Source organism: Vombatus ursinus, unplaced genomic scaffold, assembly GCF_900497805.2.
Source record: "Vombatus ursinus unplaced genomic scaffold, bare-nosed wombat genome assembly UNPS02014818.1, whole genome shotgun sequence".
NCBI lineage: Eukaryota > Metazoa > Chordata > Mammalia > Diprotodontia > Vombatidae > Vombatus > Vombatus ursinus.
The window spans coordinates 13141274-13155940 of record NW_020954596.1 but is presented as its reverse complement, the minus strand read 5'-3'; the positions used below and the strand labels follow the sequence as shown (position 1 = coordinate 13155940).

General features: G+C 39.5%; 1 protein-coding gene and 1 long non-coding RNA gene across 9 annotated transcripts in view; one reads left to right on the top strand and one right to left on the bottom strand.

The window, feature by feature from the left end:
- Nucleotides 1-14667, bottom strand: part of ABLIM2 (actin binding LIM protein family member 2) — a 301430-nt gene that overhangs the window by 171777 nt on the left and 114986 nt on the right. The window lies entirely within an intron of this gene.
- On the top strand, nucleotides 1201-12455 carry LOC114023634. The gene is made up of 3 exons (XR_003566820.1): nucleotides 1201-1261; nucleotides 6873-7076; nucleotides 10878-12455. It is a non-coding gene; the product is annotated as an uncharacterized LOC114023634 (long non-coding RNA).

The window sequence follows — 14667 nt, the reverse complement described above, 5'->3', positions numbered from 1 at the left end:
AGGGCTGTTTTTGCTTTTCTTTGTACCCCCAACACTTAGCACAGGACCCAGCATATAGTATATGCTTAATATATGATTATTGATTGATTCATCAAAGTGACATTCTGATTTTTTAAAAATTGTAGCAATCTGATCCTGAGAGGGATTTGGGGTATGAGAAGGTATGGGGTCTTAGGAAAGATAGCAGCAGCCAAGGACCAATGGGAATAGCAGAAAACTATGTAATCTACAAACTCTCCAACCTGGGTAGACTCGTTTACCTTTGATGTATCCAAAAGTAAGCTCCTTCTCAAAAACTATAGGAAGGGGGCAGCTAGGTGGCACTGTGGATAGAGCACTGGCTCTGGAGTCAGGAGGACCCGAGTTCAAATCCGGTTTCAGACACTCAATACTTACTAGCTGTATGACCCTGGCCAAATCACTTAACCCCATTGCCTAGCCAAAAATAAAAACAAAAACAAAAAAACTATAGGAAGACAAGCCACGAGGAAGGAAGTAAAAGGGTAAGAAGTTCACTAAATGAGGAAAAGCTCTTCACAATAACCTTGGGAAGGAGGCAGGACAGATAGGCGTCCCTGACCCCCATTCTATGGATCATGAGACTGAAGCTCATAAAGTTTAAGTAACCTGGCCATGGCTACATTGCTAGGAGATAGTGGAAATCAGTCCTAGATCTCTTGACTCCAAGTCCAGGGTTCTACATAATAATGATAATAATAGTAATAATAACTAGTATTTTAAATGCTGATTTAAGTTTGCAAGGTGTTTTACAAATATTATCTCATTTTATGCTCACTTTACTCCACTTGGAGTAATGTAGAAATAGGCAGAGCAGCTGTAGGTGGATGTCTACAGAATATTTTTAAGCCCCTCCTGCTCTAGAATATCTCTCCATTGCCTCTTTATAACACTTGAAGTTCTACCATTTGAGATGCATTTTTTTTAGATGTTAAAGAATTCTCAGGCTATAATAGTCTGAGTTAAGAGTCAAGCAGACGAGCTGAAGCCAAGGGTCCAACGCTGTCAGAGAATAATTCAACTTGATGATCCTTGATTGTAATAGCTGGCCTGTTGACACCCGAAGGAGCTTCTAAGAAATGTCAACTCATGATGAAAGAAAGCTTCTGGAGCTATTTGGACGTCTCCCGGGGGGGAAGTTTGTGTGGTCCAGATGCTTGACAGAGAGAACCTGCAACAATCTGGTGGAGGAGATTATGGGGGCCTGAAAGAGTCTTCAGAGCAGCTCAGGTTCAGCCACCAGGTAATTTGGCAATCATACCTTCTTAGCTGGTAGCCATGGCCCCACTGGGTGTCTAAAATAAGCTATACTGCACAGGATCTGGATAAATGAGGGGCTCTGACATCTGCTGGTGAGAAATTTTCTGGGATACTTTGGATTCAGGACTTTTGGTGAGTCACTGTCAGGAGATCTGGGTACTTGAGGGCTAAGAGATGAAGTGAGAGGGTGGTAATGTGATGTTGTACCCCTTACCAGCTGCTGTTATTGGGGAAAACAGTTAAGTTAAATAAAATAAATGTTTATGCCTGTTATGGGAACCAAGAAGTTAAACTGGTTGGAGGCTTGATGTGAGGGAACATCCAACTTCAGGTTCATGTTGTAAAAGACTTTAAATGTTGGCATTTAAAGAGTTTATATTTTATACTAGAGGTAATAAGGGGCCATTGGAGTTTGACTAACAGGTGACATGGTCACACTTGTATTTTAGGAAAATCACTTTGATACCTAGAGGGAGGATAGATTAGAATAGGAAGAAAGGAGGCCAGGAAACCAGTTAGGAAGCTTTTAAAATGATCAATCAACAAGCATTTTTGAAATACCTATTGTGTATCAGGCAAGAGAGTAGGCACTAGGAAGAAAAATACAAAGAATGAGATAATCCGCAATCTCAGGAAGTTTATGGTCTATAAGGGGAGACAATATGTATGGTGTCTGTGTGTACACACATGTATATATACATACTTACATACAAAAATACAAACATATATATACACATATACACTTATATATGTACATATGTACACATTGTCTCGACTTACAGAGCATAAACTTCTTGAGACTGTGGATTATCTTATTCTTTGTATTTGTATATGTATGGGTAACTAGATGGCACAGTGGATAGAGTGCTGGGCCTGGAGTCAGGAAGACTCATCTTGGTGAGTTCAAATCTACCCTCAAACATTTAGTAGCTGTGTGACTGTAGGCAAGTCACTTAATCCTGTTAGCCTTAGTTTCCTCATCTGTAAAATAAACTGGAGAAGGAAATGACAAACCACACCAGTATCTTTGCTGAGAAAATCCCAAATAAAGTCACAAAGAGTCAGACATGACTGAAAAACAACTGAACAACAATAACAACTATATGTGTGTATGTAATAGATATAATTACATATAGAATATATGTACAATATATAATTACCTATGGAATATATGTACAATACAATTACATATAGAATGTGTGTAGAGTGTATAATCATATAGAATATATGTATATATAATTACATGTAGAATATATGTATACTACAAATACATATAGAATACATATGATTACATATAGAATATGTGTATAATATATAATTACACATAGAATATATAATTAAAAATTTAATATATGTATAATGTATAATTACACATAGAGTATATATAATTACATGTAGAATATATGTATAATATATAATTACACATAGACTATATGTATAATATATATAATTACATATAGAATAAATGAAAAACAAAAGGTCATTATGGAGGGAGGGCCCTAGCAGTTGGGTGATCAAGAAAGGCTTCATGCAGAAGTTGCTACAGACAAAGAGAGGCAAATGTGAGGAGAGAGGGCATTCCAGGAATCCCAGGAGATAACCAGTACAGAGCCATGGAAACAGGAAACTTGAGTACCAAGTGTTAGGAACAGAAAGTAGGCCAGTTTAGCTTGACCATATTGTGTGGAAAGGGGAATAATGTGCAATAAGCCTAGAAAGGGTTGCAGCCAGGTTGTAAATGGCTTTCAAAGAAACAGGGGAGGTCATATCTTTCCCTAGGGGCAAAAGCCACTGGGATTTGATTAGAGCCATGACAAACGAGGCAAGAGGTGAAGAGGGCCTGAAATAGGATGGAATCTGTGTGAGCTGAGAGAAGGTGACATACATTCAAGAGGCAGAAATGGCAAGGCTTGGCAATGCAGTCAGTATGTGACATGAGAGGAAGTAAGGAGGCAAGGATGGTGCTGAGGTTTCAAGCCAAGGTGCATAGAGGATGGTGGTGACCTTGACAGTCATAGGAATGTTTGGAAGAAGGGAAGAGTTTGAGGAGAAAGATGAAAGTCTGCTTTGGGCCTGTTGAGTTTGATATGCTTATAGGACATCCAGTTTGAAATTCCAAGAGGCAGTTGGAGATGTGGCACTAAACAGGAGTTTCTGAATGTATTGATCTGGGAGTCATCAACATAGAAATGAAAATTAAACCCCTGGGTGCTAATGAGGTTACCAAGTGAGAGAACATAGAGAAAAATGAGAAGGGGAGTCAGGACAGAGATTGGGGGTATGCCCATAGTTGATGTAAGCAATGTTACATACTCGGAATTCCCAATCTTGAGAAAGAAGAGACAGAGGTCAGGCATATATTTTGATAAACGCTTTTAGAACTGAATTGTCATTAGACAGATTAGACTGTGAGATCCTTGAGAACAGGAACTGTGTTTTGACTTTCATTGTATTCCTAGAACTTAGCACCGTACCTGGCACATAGTAGGCATTTAATAAATATTTAATGACTGCCTGACTAAATAAGTTACAAGAAACAGAGCTAGTTCTCATTCTGCCTTTTAATGAATTTAGCACAGAATGAATGAGTCTAAGTTTGATTCTTGTCTACTGCCACAATCTTTAATGATAACAAATTGTCTTCTATTATAGGATACACTCATTCTATTAAGGAAATTCAAAGCAACTGTGTCCTTTGTTATGAACTCAGGGATATGGTTTATGTTACCAAGCCACTGACTTGGTAATGTAAATAAGATACAGCCATATAATTTGAATATGTGAAAGTCAGAAATATGAGCATCAAGGATCGGTGAGTTTGAGGTCAGCACAGCGTCTTAGAAAGAAGAGAGGAGGGGGAATGTAATAAGTGTTTACTAAGTACTTAGCATATTTCCGGAGCTAAGTGCTTTGCAAACAATATCTCAATTAATTCTCACAACAGCTCTGGGAGGTAGGTGCTATTATTACCCTCATTTTACAATTGAGGAAAGTGAGGCAGAGGTTAAGTGACTTGCCTGGGGTCATACAACTAGTAAATGCCAGAGGCCAGATTTGAACTCAGGTCTTCTTGACTTCAGACCCAGTGTGCTCTATCTACTGGCACCACCCAGCTGTCTCTGAAAACGGTCTCAATAGTATCTATCTATCTATCTATAAATCAACTGTCTAAGGACAGAATGAAAGAAATATATCTGGAAAGAAATCTACATGCAAAAGACAAGTGAAGAAAGGTTTCAGTGTCTGCAAGCTCAGTGAAAGTCAATGCTCACATTGTCTTAGGCGGCCTTAACAGGTAATGCATGATTAAACCCCATTAATGTTCAAAGGGAGACAATAGTCCTAGTCAGACCCTTTTTTAAGTATTTTGACCAGTTCTGGGACCCAATTTTGGAGGGCATGTTGATTAACTGAGGATCATCCAGAATGTTGAAGAGACTTTGAAACCATGTCCTATGAGGCCTATTTGAAGGAATGTGGAATGTTTCGCCAAAAGAAAAGAAAAATCAAGGCCAAGGGAACATGATAGTTCTTCAAATATCTGAAGGAATGACATCTGGAAGAGGCGTTATTAGAATCATTCTGTGTGGCAGAACTAGGGCTGACCCAGGAATGTTACAAGGGATCAGATTTTGGGTCAGGTAAGAGGAAAAATCTCCTAACCAATGGAGATGCTTTTGGAAGTGATGTACTCCCCATCACTGTACCAGTCTCCAGGATGCCCAGTCCCTGATTCTATTCATCCCAATGTCCTATTTCCCCTTGGATCCTCTCTGACCACCCAGTTTTTCCATGCAGAGACCACAGGAAGCTCAGAGACTTCCTACTGTGACGTAGAATTTCACAGCTTTCCTATCCTGCTCCTTACCCTGCCCCACCCTCATACTAATGCTGCTGTCTGCCCTTCACATTTGAAGAGGATCATACCGATACTGGTGGTGCTGGATAGGTGGGCATTAAGAGCCAGAATATAGCAAAACCCCCATAATATACTCTCATTCCCACCAAGATTCTAAGCACCCTTGAGGTTACAGATCCCAGCTTTTCTTAATTCATTCTCAATCTCTTTTAAACTTTGCCCGAGATTCTGCTTTTCTCTCTAACACATGCCAAACTGCCACTTAATCAATCTTCTGTCCTCTCCATCCCTCTTACTCATACTACTGTTCCTGCACAGAACCATCCACTCTGACCCCATGGCCAGCTCTCAGTCTACAGTCTTTCTACCATACCTAATGATTAGCTCCATCACCAAACTTCTCACTAACCCCAACAAAGAGAGTATGTCCCCATGCCTCTTAAATACAGCTAGGGCAGGAGCGTAATGGGTAGCTACAGTCTCAGGAGCATGATTTTTTTGCCAATAAGCCCCAGGTCTTCAGTAGAGCAAACTCAGCGTAAGTGGAATCCAGTTGACCATCTGTCAGAGATATTGTAGAGACAGCTTCATGCGACAAGCAAGGAAATGGGAGCTTCTGAGCATCTAGGAATCTATTCTTAAGAAAATCTCTACACATGCTGACATGGTACTAGGATAATTTATACAACAACAATTCTGTTAAGATGAACAACTTTGGAAAGACTTAAGAACTCTGTCCAATGTAATGACAACCTTGATTCCAGAGGACTGGTGATAATCTATGCACCCACCTCCTGGAGCAAAGGGAAGAACGCAAGATACAAAATGAGACATGTATTTTTGGAGGGCGTGGTCAATGCAGGAATTTGTTTTGCTTGACTCTGCATATTTGTTATAAGGGTAAATGAATTCTTGGCAAGAAAGAATTTGCCTGATCCTTAGCACACCTAACCCTGCCCAGCATTGGGATGAGTGTGTAAGACCAAGATCAGATGAATTTAGGGTCAAGGGGCCAAAACACAGTGTGGAGGAGCATGCATGACTATGGAAACTGGGAAAAAACCCTTGTTTGCTCAAGGACCATAAGGGGTCATCTGCTTAAAGCCTGCCCCACCCTTGGAGGGCAGACAAGCCTCAGCTGGGCCAACAGAAATGCAGCTTCATAAGGAGGCCTCACACTGGGATGGAAAGATTTGTAATGATCCACCATCAGCAGGACATTCCTTTCAAGTTGTTTTTCCCCTGGGGTTTGGGTTGAGCCATTGCTTAATTCCCCTTTGTGACCAAGGGCAGGGCAGGGTCAAGAGTATATTTGGACAAAGAACAAATCTCAGTGGCAGTACCAAACCAATGGTTTTGTCTTCATTAGCAATGGGCACTGAACCAGAGAGCTGCAGATAATCACGTGATGAGACAATGGTCAAAATATACACGTATGTATATATATATATATATATATACACACACATACATATATACACACACATATGTGTATGTAGGCACACATATGTGCTTATGTGTGTGTTTATATAGACCCACATGTGTGCACACATAGGAGCGTGTGCATGTCCACAAATGTATTTATACACATATGCTTCTATATGTATGTGTAGGCATGTGAAAATATACACACATATTCTATCTCTATACACACACAGTCCTAGTATTTTGGCCATTATCAATTATATAGAAAGCTCCCTTTTCCACACAGTCATGGGTTCATCTCATGTTTCAGTGTTTCACAAGCAGCTTACTTTGGGGAAGTCTTTGTGGTGTGAAGAAGCTGCCCTTGGGAGGCAGGAGAGCTGGGTTTGAATTTCACCATGACCACCACCACCACCACCACCAGCACCATCACCACTGAATAGGTGTGTGAAGGGCAAGAGACCTCACTTCTTCCGGGCTGCTGGATCCTCTTGGATTGCTGTTCTTGTTGCAGGTATGGGCTTTGGATCTGTGATTTTACTGGAGTTGAACTCCTGATGAGGAGATTCCCCTCTATCAACACAGATCAGCTGTAATCTAATTTCCAGGCTTAGGGAGTCACCTGAGGCACAGAGATATGAATTGCTTTGCCCATCCGTTATCATCCAGTCAATATACACCCAATGAAAAACTTATCATAGGATCATGACAAAGGGATGTTAGAGGATATTTAGTCCAATTCCCTCATTTTACAAATGGGGAAACTGAGGCTTATAAAAGCTAAGTTGCTTGCTCAGGGTCATACACCATGCAAAAGGCTGGTTTGAAACCATGACTTCTAGACTCCAAGGTTGGGCCTCCATCTACCTACACCAAGCTGCAAGAATAATTAGTTGAGACAGGACACTACTAGCTAGCCCCATTCCTGTGAGGAGTATTTTTGGAAAAATGGTGAAAAATCACCCCGGATAAAAAGTGAGGGTACATGATGATCTGTTTTAGAGGAGGGAGCACCTATTTCAACAAAAACATGAATTCATTGTAGTATTGAATTTTGTAAAAATTGTGTCTTGACTTGTAGGCTGCAGCCACATAGAAATCGAGACTGGTGACTTTGCACAGCCCTTCCTCACTTAAATCCAATTCACTTGCACATCATGGCATCACCTCCCTGATGTCATGGTCCTCTTCGAGAATGAAGGACAAACAACAACAACAACAACAACAGCAACAACAACAACAACAATGATGACAGTAGAATAACAGGGACTAAATGCACGAAAAGGGACAGTTCCACAATATGCGCCTGTATCGCCCTCTAGGACAGGATGAATCATAGCATGCTGACTCTTTTCTTTTGCTCCGCTTCTCAGGTGTTTTTATTATTTATAGCTTAGGGTGATTCCAATTCTTCCATCCAGACATCATGGGAATTTGATCTGTGGTTGAAGGGTCTACTGCAGTATTTCCTCTTGACCATCGATCAAGGCAGATGATCTAATACCTTCCACTTTTCTCTTACCACCCCAAGAGTAATAAAAAAGAGTGAGAGGGAAATAGAAATGCCTTTAACATTTAGCAAGTGATTCCTATGGATTTCTCCTCTGAACTCCCCAGCACTTGTGGTCTATACCTTGTACTCAGTGGTCCATCTAGGTTGTCTTAAATTATTGTACTACTTACCATCCTCCAACTCAACATCCCCCATAAAACATTTAGGGATTCACTCTTCCTCTGGTCTTATATACCACTTAGGATATGATATTTGCCTCCAATAGAATGTAAGCCTCTTGAGGGCAGGGACTGTCCATTTTTGTGTGTGTTTGTTTTCCCAGAGCTTAGCACAGTGCCTGGTCCATTGCAGGCATATAGTCATCCATTCAGTAAGCATTTATTAAGAGATACATGAACAATTTTGTACAATAATTATTGTTTTTATGAGTTATTTCCCCTTACAGGCCAGGGGCCGTCTTATTTATCTTTGTATCTACCACAGCTGTGGTGTCATATAAAAAACCCTGGCCATGCATGCCTGAAGCCTGGTCCAAATCAAAGCTCTGCTCTCTGCTGCTTATTATCCAAATAACTCTGAGCGATATGACCAGCTTAGGCTTATAAAGCACATTGAACTATGCAAAATGCTCTACGTACATCATTTCATTTGATCATCACTACTATAAGCCTATGAAGTAGGTAATGTAATTATTGCTCCTATTTTACATATCAATCCAAGCAGCATTTACTAAATGTTTACTATGTGCCAGCCGGCATTCCCCTATGAGACATGCTGTCAACGGCAAAGCTGAGATTCAGATCCAGAGCTTCTACCTCCAAACCCAGTGCTCTCTCTGTTAGACCACACCTATTATGTCACCTTTCTATACCTCAGTTTCCTCATCTGTGAAATGAAGGGATTGGCAAAATAGCCACTGCAGCATTTTTGTGGTTACAAAGAGTTGGAAAGATGAATTCCTTTTGATTGTGCAATGGTAACCTCTGAAAGGCCCATTTCAATAAAACTATGAGATAGTCTCTAGCAAGCCACTGATGACCTCACAGTCATTTCCTTCACATCTACCATTAAATGCTATTTAATCTTTATTTAGGCAGCTAGGTGGTGTAGTGGATAGAATGCTGGACCAGGAGTCAAGAAGACTCATCTTCCTGAGTTCAAATCCAGCCTCAGACACTAACTAGCTGCGTGACCCTAGGAAAGTCACACAAGGTGAAATGTCTCTCAACCAGGGAGCCCTGGTTATTAACAGAAGACTGAAGGCCAGGTGAAACCACTAACAAACTGTGGGCAGGTCACTTAACTTTTCTCCCAGCTCCTACCTCAAATAAGATAATATTTGTGAAAAGTACTCAGTGTAGCACCTAGACCAGAGGTGGAGAACCTGGAGCCTCCAGGCCATATGTGACCCTCAAGGTCCTCAAGTACAGCCCTTGGACTGAATCCTCAGTCACATGAGGACCTCAAGGGCCACATGTGGCCTCAAGGCTGCAGGTTCTCCTCAATTTCTACATCTATAAAAAGAGTCAGACTAAATGGTTTCTAAGGGCTCTTCCTTTTTTGACATTCAATTTTCCAAAGTCCTTCCATTTCTAATATTTTATGATCTAAGGCTGCTTCTCATCTTCCCCTTACCCAAATAAATTTTAAAGGGATTTGGTCTGAACCATTCCACTTGCTGGTATGAAAGAAAAATAGAATAAAGAACATTAGTCTTGAGCTAAGTCAGAGAAAGGTCACACCCCAGGAAATATTTTTTTAATGGGACAAGAGGAGCAAATTAGGCTTGGATTTCGGGAAGAAGGAAGGAAGCAGGAATGTGGTGTGGGTGTGAAATCTGATCACAAATATAAAAAGTGGCAGGCATTCAGGTTTTCCAAAAATAATCGACTAGCATAGTAAATCAGACCAATGTGCATTACTGGTGTGTGTTAGTTTAGTGCGCTGAAGTCAATTTAAGCCAATGATTAATTTATCTGTTCTGAAAGAGGAAAATTCATTAAATGTATATTTTTAAAAAGATGTGTGATGTAGTCAATTTCATTTTACACTTCTCCTGTTTTTATCCTTATGCTCCAACAGGCATCAAACAATTCCTTCTTTAACTTGTCAACATGGAGTAGCTAACATTTCCCCGATAAGTTTCTTTTTTTAGAACTATGACTATTTTATAACCATAGAGTCCTCCGTATAGTGAACTTAGACAGTTCTATTATAAAGGAACATCTCTGCTCCTTTTCTGAAAAGTGATATCAATTAACTAGATATAAAATCAAGTAAATGTGTTTTAATATTTGATATAATATATAATATAAAATCAAATAAATGTATTTTATATTTGATATGATATAAAATCAAGTAAATGTAGTTTTATAAATTTATTTTTAAAAGACAATTATGATGTTGAAAAATGCCCACTTTATTAAAGATATTATTGCCTGTATTACCTATAAATATATTTTATATTTATTATTATTATATATTATTAATATATTTTATAAATATATTACCTGTATATATTATTATTTATATTTATAAATATGTTTATACTTAGAAATATATTTATATTTATAAATATATTACCTATGCATATTATTATAATATATAATAAATATATTACCTATATATTGATATCTTTATTATTTATTATTATATATTATTAATATATTTTATAAATATGTTACCTATAAATATATAAAAATATAAATATATTACCTATAAATTCAGAACTATTGGAATAAAACATTTAAAATGATAGTACCTATATATATATATATATTTTTTTTTTTATTTTCCCCCCAGATTTATCATCAGGGAATTAAGAGAAGATGAATGCTGTAATGCAGAAAACAAGCATTGGTCCATAGTCAGACATGGGTTTAAATCCGACCTCTGATACTCGCTAGCTGTTTGACCTGACCTTGGACAAGTCACATCTCATATGATTTAGAATTGTAACAGATCTCCTAGGCAAACTAGTCCAACCTCCTCATTTAATAGATGAGGAAACTGAAGCCCAAAGAAATGAAGTGGCTTGCCTGTCACACAGGTCGTCAGCACAAGATTTGGGAAGGCTCATGACAAGCTGGATAACTTTCAGAGGAAGCTAACCAGGATGAAGGTCCTCAAGATCATGCTTCGTGAAGAACCTTAGAAGGAACTAGGGATGTTTGGCCTGTAGCAGAAAAAACCTAGAGTTGTTTTGAAGAAGGGCTGTCATATAGAAAGGAGGATTAGTTGTGTTCTGCTTGGCCACAAGGAACTGAGAACAAAGAACTAAGAAATGCATGGAAATTGTGAAGACATAAATTTAAATACAATGCAAGGAAGCAATCAGAGCTGTAAGGGTAGATGTACTCCTTCTATAGGTAGTGGCTTCCTCATCAACGGAGGATCTTCAAGCAAAGACTATAAAAAGAAAACTTTTCTGCTATAAAGGGGATTGTCAGCATCAGAGATCTAGAACTAGAAATAACTCAGAGGTTGTCTATTCCAACCCCTTCCTTTTACAGATGAAGAAACTGAGGTTTGTGGAGGCGAGATGACTTGCCTAAAGTCACACAAGTTATAAGCAGCAGCAGCAGAACTGGACCCCAAGTCCTCTGACACCAGAGCCTGTTCTTTCCACTGTATTCTCTTACTCCCATTTGGTCAGGTATAAATTGGACTTGATGTTCTGAAATGAATGAATGAAAAAAAGTATTGATAAAACACTATGTGCGATACAAATGGAAAAGGGAAGAATTACCTGGTCTCAAGGAGTTCATGTGCTAATATAGGGAGAGACAACACATGGTGGACATTTTGGCAGCAAATGAGTCAGATGGAAGGGCCTCATGGGCCTTAGGGTTCAGTGGCAAAACTGATGGCAATGCATCTTCTTAAATGCCTTATCCATTGATAAAAGCCATATCTGTTTCTCACTCAAAGCATTGGATGGTGCCAAGGACATCAATTATAGGAACCTCGATTTTCAGTTTTTTAGTGCAGTGCCCACAGAAGCAGACAATAGGACATATCTCCACAAGAGTTGCTCCACTGGACAATGGCTGCAGGGGCTGGGACAATGGGTTATGACTGGTCAGTGGTTTGTTTTGGTGGTAACAAGCATGGTGAGTCCCTTCTCCACAAAAGTTGTTCTTCTAGAGGATGATTGTGAGAACCCAGTTGGAATCAGTATTGGTGGGGATGGAGGTAGGGAGGATAGCAATTCCAAAGACTCTTGAATCTGGCTTCTAGGGTCCCTACCACCAGGATCTGAGGGGAGAGGGGTGTACTGATCTGACTTGCTTGGCATATGCTGCCTCCTATATCTTCCTTAGGATGTCTTGTTGCTTCAGTTTGATTATCTTGTTTGTCTCACTGGTGGTAGGTGGTGGTGGTGGTACAGGTGGGAAAGGTGGTGGTGGTAGTGGTGATGGTGGTAGTGGTGATAGTGATGGTAGTGGTAGTGGTGAAAGTGGGATAGTGATGGTAGTGGTAGTGGTGGTGGTGGTATTGGTGGTACTGCTGGTGGTGGTAGGAATAGTGTGTCCCTGTTCCACAGCATTTGAAATCCCCTCCAAATTTGCAATGCTGTAATTGTTACCGTGATTCTAAAGCTACTGTCCTTTCTTGACTCTGAACTTTATTTTCCTTATCTATAAAATTGGGATGACAATACCTGCACTGCCTACTTCAAAATAGTCTCATAAGTAAAGTGTTTTGTACACTTGAAAGCACTATAGAAATGGACTTGATTGCTAATATTTACTATTATGATGACAGTTGTGGTTGTACAAAGCAATTCTGATTTACCACTCAATGACCTCTCTTCCCCACTCACACAAAGCCCTGGATGACACTGGCATGATCCTTTACAAATATCATTTCTCCCTTTTTTCTCTCATCTTCCTTATCTTTGTCCCAATGAAATCATTTAAGATGGAACCTCAGTTCATGATTTTAGCTTCCCGGGAAAGGAAAAGGACACTTTCCATGGTCTGTGACTTAAATATTTCGTAACTTCCCTGAGATGGAATCATCTTTGAATGAAAATTACCTAATTTGTCCTATCCAAAGAGCAAAAAACACCAATCTGGGTTATTAGTAAGAGTAGTAACTAAATCAAGAACCACAATACTGTCTAGACCCAAGTCTGTTCTATTTACCATATGACCTTGGGGAATCCCTCTTCTGTCACTTCACCTCAGGTTTTTGATGTTTAAAATAATGAAGTTAGACTCCATGATGTCTAAGATCTTTTCCAGCATGAAAAGAGTGTATGATCCTGTTTCACCAAAATGGTTAAGACATCATGATGAAATAGATAAAGCCCCGAATTCTGAACTAGAAGATCAAAGACTCAAAGGCTTGGCTCAAAGACTTATTGATTGTGTCAATATGGGCAAGGCCCTCACCCTCTTTAGATCTCTGTCCCCATCTCTAAATAATCTTGATGATGATGATTTTGAAGGTGCCTTGAAGTCCCAATATTCTGAGTCTAAGAGGATTGTTTGTTATTGTTCAAGTTATTTTTCAGTCATGTCCAACTCTTCATGACTCCATTGGGGTTTTCTTGGCAAAGACACTGGAATGGTTTGCCATTTCTTTCTCTAGCTCATTTTCCAGATGAAGAAACTAAGGCAAACAGGGTTACCTGACTTGCCCGAGATCACACAGCTATTAAGTGTCTGTAGATAGATTTGAATTCAGGAAAAGAGTCTTCCTAACTCCAGGCTCAGTGTTCTATCCATTGTATCACCTAGCTGCCCAAGAGGATTATTTAGGTTCTATATAATCTAAAAAATAGGGTAGTGTCCTGGAAAGAACAATGGACTTGGGAGTCCAGAGACCCAACTCAAGCACACTGCTTCCCTGATTTTCAATTCCTCATCTGTCAAAGACGATAATATTTACACTAACTGCCTTCCATGGTTGTTGCAGGGAAAATATGCATTAAGTGGCAAATCCTAAAACACTCTAGAAATATGAACAAGTCAGTGAATGGTTAAAGAGTCTTGTACTCATGTTATGTGTATGTGTATATATACATACATACATATATATATATATATATATGCACATACAATTTTGAAATATAAGCTTAGCCTGTAGAAACAGTTTCCAGGCACTTTGCATTATAGTTGAACCCTTCTAATTTACCTACTTGGAGCCTGACATTTCTCGGCATAACCTGGAAAACAAGTGTATGAAATGATGCGATTAGCCTCCCTGATCTTTGTACTAAGAAAGAGGCCTATATATGATTTCGAACTCCCCTGGACAAAACAGACAATGAAAAAGAAAGTCTGGGTTTGTTGTACTGTTATTGCATAGAGCATTAACCTCTTTATCCATGTGTCTCTCTACACTAGGCTTATTTTTAAAAACCCGTGATCTTACTGCAGGCCTACTTGTAGCTACCTTATCCTCCTTCACGCACAGTCTGGTTCAGCCAAACTGGTCTTTTTGTAGCTCGTCACACACGACCCTCTATGTTCTCTCCTTGTGGCTTTGCACACCGTTTCTCATGCCTGGAAAGCTCCCCATCCTCATCTCCTGCCTCTTAGACACCCTTCCTCGTTGCCTTTAAAGCTCAGACCAAAATGTA